We start from the raw sequence: 7,428 nt of genomic DNA on the forward strand, positions 1-7,428 counted from the left end.
CTTGTCAGCACTCTAGTTGTTTAATAGCTCTATGTCCAAGACCAACTTTTTCGGATTCGCGAGCGAATTCGCGGCCGATGGACCAATCGCAAGGCTTAGATTCAATTTATGTCAAAGGTCAACAATAAAGTCACACCATTGTCAAAACAATGTACAGATGTGCGAACGATGACCGACGAGTCCATTCATGCAAACTCTGTGGAACAGTTGTAAGTACCCTTGTTTAGGTCTGTGACAAGGGAGCAAAGAAAATATGTGACAATGCGTGGAAAAGGATTTGCAGAGACGAGTTGAGTTATCTCCTCTTTCTACCAGTATTAGGCCTGTCCAGCCTAGGCCTCTGATACCCTGCTACATATACATGAGACCTACAGTAGGGTAGGCTAGGCCTACTATCTACCCTTAGGAGGCCTAGGCTAGGCCTACTATCTACCCTTAGGAGGCCTAGCTCTAGGCCTTGAATAGATATACTTAAGAAACTGTTTATATTCACTCTTTTGATTCATTATAAAGTTCTGGGAATGTTAATCCTGAGGATTTTAGTCTGATTCGTCTCACAGCCCTTTTCCTCCGTCTATCAATGCGATAACAAAATCACTTCTCTGTTGCCACCCGCCATTTCGAGGTTGTGCACGCGGTCAGCAGTGGGAACAGGCAAGCGAATCATTGGAAGCGAGATTTTCTTTACCGAAAGTCAACTCCTGAGAACTTTGCGCGATTCGCTTCGCTTGCCGCGTGACGCTCGACGCTTTCGCTTGAAAAGTTTAGTGGGAACCGGCCTTTAGGGAGCAGCAGAAGCGCTGGCAGTCAAGTGAGAAGGAAATGATTTATTTTCAGACTAGCACTTATATAGGGACACCATCAGCCAATCTGACTGATGGACCAATCACTAAGTAATTAAACCTATTGCCCAAAGGAGCTGTTACAACGGAGGGGGTAATTTCGTTATAATACTTCTAAAATATGTAAATATGCATCAGCACACGTTATATATATATAGGCCTAATAGGCCTACTATAATTATAACACACAGGCCTAAGAGTACCAAGTTGACGTATAACGAAACATTTAACTTTTATTAATCAACAATATTTCGGTCGCACCTAGCTAGTCACTAAGTAATTCAGGGCTGTCCCATTATTTAAATCTATTGCCCAAAAGAGCTGTTACAACGGAGGGGGTAATTTCGTTACTACTAAATATGCAAATATGCATCAGCACACGTTATACATATAGGCCTACTATTTATAACACACAGGTCTAAATTTAATTTTTTTACGCAAATTACAAATAAAAATTGAACATGGTATGTTATAAATCATTTTGCTTCCCTACGCATATGTGATAGTCATAGTCAACTCGAAGACGGGCGTGCCACTTTTATGCAATAACAACAAAACACGGAGTTTAGTGTTGATTTAAATGCTGTACAATTTCTAATTGACTCCTACCATACAGGGCTGGCGGAACTTTTTTCAAAGCTGGGGGTGGGGTGGGGGTGGCACTAGTAAGATGAATGAGAATATGAGTCAGGGGGATTTGGGTTCAAATTACCACCAGATCTACTCTACGGGATTTATATTGATTGATTGATATATGCAACTCTTTGTTTCCAGCCGTACCTATTGTGTAATAGAGTGTATCTGACAGTAATTGGAATCTGTTTAACCATGAAGCCTCTGAGGTCGGTTATAACGCTCCTCTTGACAGCGAGAGGTTCGAAACCCGTCAGAGGCATTTTATTACACAATTTATTTATTTATTTATTTATTGGACTACATTCGTGAGAGCGACTCTACACGATGTATTATGTCCTTTTTTCGGACACTGTATTTACCTTTCTTTGATGATTTATATATATTAACTCTGTTAACTGCTACCTTGATTTATATATATATATATATATATATATATATATATATATATACACCTGATGAAGGCCTATGGCCGAAAACGTTTGTGAATTTTCTGTATTAAATTTGGCAAATATATACCTTGTTCCTGAGTTTTATTTGATATATATCTACACTTTGCCAAGCAGCTACTCCTGATTTTCCTGTTATATTACATTTTACTGCTGCAACCTCTGGATTTTCTTTTGCTTTATGTATTTTTTGTGCTGTGTGTCTTTGTGATGCCTGATCCTAAACGTGTGTTACTTTTTATTCGACGTGATATTAATTGTTTTTTGAAACGGTACCCAGCCACTTTGGAGCATCTGGCCTTTTCGTTTGCAATGGCTACCTTCAGTAAGACTAGATTTTGCAGTCATGTTAATTTTATGTCTACATGCATTCGTTCGAACATGATCCCGTTTGGATTCCGCTGCAATTGGAAGCCGTCACTTGGTAACGTGAATCCTAAAGCAGTATCTAAGAACATTGAGATTTGCTCTAAGAGACTTATGCGCCTTAGTCTTCATTCATTTAGAAGAGATTGCAGAATACACAATGATAGGATGATTTATTACCGTAACATTTTGCAGTTATCTTGCGATTCATTTGACTTCAATTGTATTCGCCAGCAGATTCACCGCCTCAACAGACAATATTCTGTCTCTTATACTTTATCATTCCGCTAGATGGTTTAGAGTTTATCTCTTTAATATCGTAATTTATTTATTTGTCGTCAAAATGAAGAGGGCGTATCACATTGATTAATTTATTAGCAAATGAATCAGAACGAAAGACTAAAATTTATATGTTGTAATTGTCTATTATAACGAGAGGGCTGCTCCCACTGTATATAAAATGCTTCTTCAGAATCAGAATCAGAATAACATGATTGATCGCCAAATGAAAGAAAATGAAAAGAAATTGTTGTTTGCTCGATAAAACCTTGCATATAAAAATACATTAAAATACATTCAATATAAATACAATACAAAAGTACATCACTAATTCAAAACATCAAATTTTAAAAACGTTAAAATACTAAAACATCAAAAATCGAGCACAAAAAAAATTAATACAATACATTAAATTACATTCATAATATATAGAATACGATAAAAATAAGAAACAATTACTTAATCAAAACATCAAATTTTTAAAATGATAAAAAATACAAAAACATCAAAATTGGAAATGAAAAGCTGCATAATTATTATGTTGTTAATAATAATAATAATAATAATAATAATAATAATAATAATAATAATAATAATAATAATAATATCAGCAGACCATATTACTTTAAAACAGCTCTCGTTGCAAACATCCTTGCATTTTTGGAAACATTTTAATTAAATGATATTATTCATATTAGTTTAAAATAAATTATAATGAATTTTATACAGTACACTAATAGAAAGACAACGGATACCGATGTCTGGACGTCCTGCCTTACTCTAGGTTCATGATAAAAGGACTATGACATTGGAGGACTTTAGACGCACAAAGAGAATACTAGTAAGGCGAATTTGAAGAAGTTGTTTCTAAATTGTATATAAAATTGTAAATATATCCAATTCTATTCTCTCTTAGGCCTGATCCCTTTTTTGCTTTATTTTTGAGTTTTTCGAAATTTTTTTACTTTGTTTTATTTCATGAAATTTTTAATTTATTTTGCGTTTCGTGTCCTTTTTTGTGATGTTATTGTACTGTGTTTTCTTGGTCTATTGTTCAACTTCAATTTTATATGATAAAATTGCAATAAAGCTTCTCGTATCGTATCGTATCATACAGTTGGATTAGTAACTTAAAACCACGGAAACACGGATTTTTTAAAATTTTTTTCAACAACGTTCTTTATTAGATGAATAAGCCATACAGTTGAGGATCTAACTTGAGGTTGTGGGGAGGGGTGGAAGGGTACCCTCTCCCTCCCTCAAGCCTACATCGACCAAATAAATTACTAAGTGTGAAATCATTTAGGTAAGATATACAAAACTTCCTCCTGCATCGCTAAACAAATCTGTATGCCCTTGTTTTGTAGTAGGTATACGGGGACGCTACTACAAATAACCAAATGACCTTGCTGGAGGTGTAATGATATATGATATTCGTCTCGAAGCGGTGGTGTTCAATTCACATCTGAAGTAGGCCTACTTTTATATTTGATATTTAAGTACTGCGATTTAATTTGGATTTTCACCGAGGCGTATAGAGAACCTTGATGTTTCTCTGTTGAATTTATATTATTTACAAAAAAAATAAAAATAAAACAAAAATACATGATACCACTTTTCTCTGTCGTGCTGATGCTCAACATACTGCCTTTGAGTATCTGCGCATACTTATATGGGGAGCAACACTGCCTCGATGGAATAATTGGTATATGAATTTTGTTTGCGAATTTTATGGATTTTATGGTGTAAGTGACACTGCGCCTTGAGCACCATTGGTGAAGATGTGCTCTTTATAAATCTTTTATTATTATTATTATTATTATTACTGTTGAGTAAACCCACCCCTCAAAACCTTACACAAAATAAAGCACACAGAAATCGACAATATATTGCCGTATTAAATCTTAATCACAACAAATTGTACCTTAGCCAGATAACATATCCGAACTTGAACGCTTGGAGGGGGAGGGGGAAAACAATCGTAAGTGGAGGAGGGACGGACTAAAACGTATGGTTTGAAGGGAGGCCTGTTACAAAGACTGGGAATTCGCTTTGTGTACCAACTGTCCAATATACTAACTGCGTACAATTTTATACAATTCAGCTCTACCAAGTCGCTTTCTTCGTTTTGGATGAAAGAGGCTTTTCTATCATTTTAAATATTTTACAGATGAAAATTCTGTAAAAAATGTATATATACTGTGCAAGTACACAGGATTGTCTTTGTATCTGGTTAAGCATTATTTATAGTTAAACTACCAAAAAATAACGTTAACACACAAGATTGCAGCAACGTTGTAGCGTCATTCTGTTACGAAATTACGCTCTTAAAAATACGTATTTATGGTTGTATAAAAACACGTTTTGTACGCCAAATTGTAACGTTATATTATAACGTAAAATTTTCATTTTTTGTGTGTGTTTCCTGTTAAAGGAAGAATAAGTAATTATTCCGTTCGTGCCTTAGAGCATAGGCATAAATGTTGTAGTGAACTGGACTGAACTTTATTGAACGTCAGCGGCACACATCAGAATGATGGTGAGTTCATTAACAATTACAAAAGAAACATACAACATCAAACTAATTAACATATAAGATAAATTTAAGAGGAACACTGAGCCAAACCTGCCAAGAGGTATTATACTTGGAGAAAAAAATGATAACGACAGTAAAGTGATGAGAGTGATGACAAAGCAAGTGAGGATTTATCTTCTGATGACAAGAATGCATTTTGAGTTATTCTAGTAAGTTTACAGAGTTGTTATAAGCGAATAGTGATAGTTTTCATAATTGAGTTGTGTCTCTTTGTTTATCTAACAAATCTTGAATTAAAAAATGGCTGCCATTCTTAATTTTTGTAACCATGTTTTATTGGACTCAGAGTGCACAATAACATATTAGTAGACAAAAAATGTGTTTCGATTGAGAAGTGGAATTCGCAGAATAACATACCGGAATGATTAGGCACCAAATTTAGCATTTTTGTTTTAGGAGAATTGGAATTACTGTACATAACAAAATATTTGATTTTTAACCGTTTTTGTGGCGGCCATCTTGAATTTCAAAATTTTTGCCATCCTAGGTTTTTGAAACCATGTTTATTGGACTCAGATAAGCATAATAACATATATGATTATACACCAAATTTACCATTTTTGATTAAGGAGACGTGGAATTACATACCAAGTATTCGATTTTCGACGTTTTTGTGGCGGCCATCTTGAATTTTAAAATGGCTGCCATATCCCAGCTTTTTAAAACAGTGTTTATTGAACCCCGGTCAATTTCTTTATTTATACCCAAGTGATGCTAAATTAGTAGAGAAAACTTGGTCCCCGAAAAGCGTTCACGGGGTCCTGATTTTCATATGTCACCTTCTGAAGAATGTTTCTTTTTTGTCTACTTATTTCATATATATTTAAGTATACGTGATTATGATAACATTTTGATCATTACCAAAATGTTATACGGGCATAGACAGCACGTGATCGGAGTTTAGCTGGGATATAGGCCAAGTCTTACATTAAAAAATAGACAATTTGAAAGATTTGAAAACAAGTAACTTGAAATTAGAAGGTTGTATTTTACGGTTGCATTGGCGTCGATGGGTGGGTGACAGGGACAACACTCCCTCCCCCAACATTTAAAAGTAGGGGGCCTCATATTAATTGTCTCAATCCCCCTCTCACTTTTCACCAAACTTTTATAAGTAAAACCCCACTTTTCAAAGCAAATGGAAAGAATACGCATGACTGTCATGAATTTTGTCTGTTCACTTTTCGAAGTTCGGTGCGTATTTCCGGACCAAAACCGAATAAAAACGCAATTGTTTGTACATTTCGTAACCATCTCAATACATCGATTTTATGGGTGCAAAGAGTTATCAGAGGCTAAATTTATTGTGAAAACAATTTACTGTACGTTGTTAAAATTGGAAGTGTGTAAACTTATTAGGCTAAAATGTTTACAATCTCAAAAGTGCAGAATTTCTACTATAAACGATTTATCCTTTTGTATTTTAATATGAGCCGTACGTATATACTAGTGTTTTATATTATCTGCATACATAGATTGCTGTTTTTCCTACTAAAAATCATAGTTAGTGGATTGAATTTTATATAGCCGTTAGTAAACAATAATTATACAGCCTTTGACACGGATAGGTCTATCTATTTCGATTTATTTAAATAGTGATACCACAAGTTTACCAACTCCAGTGTTACGTTGACGCAATCTTGCAATGATGTCATAATAATCAATGGCGGATTCAAGTTTGGCCGAGCCGACCCGTCCCCATCCTAATTTTTCAAGATTAATCAGAAAATGGGGGAAAACAAAGAAAATTATAATTAGAATTTAGGTCTGAGAGTACCATTTCCAGCCATCCAGAGGTGACGGAACTATGGGGTGCTGTGTTATGGAGAGACCGAAAATGGTCTGCAGTCAGTTGGTTGTTACCATGCGCCAGTGATGTTGGAGTATATAGTACAGCAATATGAAACTATTATATAGGCCTAATGAATGAATGAAGTACGGAGTTTGTCGGGTAGTGAAATGAATACTGTACATTTTAAGTGCTCCTTAAATTCATAAGTATAAGCTAAATTAAGGTGATTGATATAATTAGCGAAGATATGGAGACAATTATTTCAAGAGGGGATGCAAATGCTTTGTGAAAATGAGTACGCCGCGGTACTCATTTTCACAAAGAAATACACACAATTGGTTAGCTAACAATATGCCAATGTTACATGAACACCTGGGAAGGAAGGTGCAATCACGTTGTTAACGTCTGTACTGTATGGAGGAGGGGCTGCTGATGTACTGTGTTGCGGGGGACGATGAGGCATAAGACTAG

Source organism: Anneissia japonica, unplaced genomic scaffold, assembly GCF_011630105.1.
Source record: "Anneissia japonica isolate Jap-2015-1 unplaced genomic scaffold, ASM1163010v1 scaffold218054_len391659_cov197, whole genome shotgun sequence".
NCBI classification, from domain to species: domain Eukaryota; kingdom Metazoa; phylum Echinodermata; class Crinoidea; order Comatulida; family Comatulidae; genus Anneissia; species Anneissia japonica.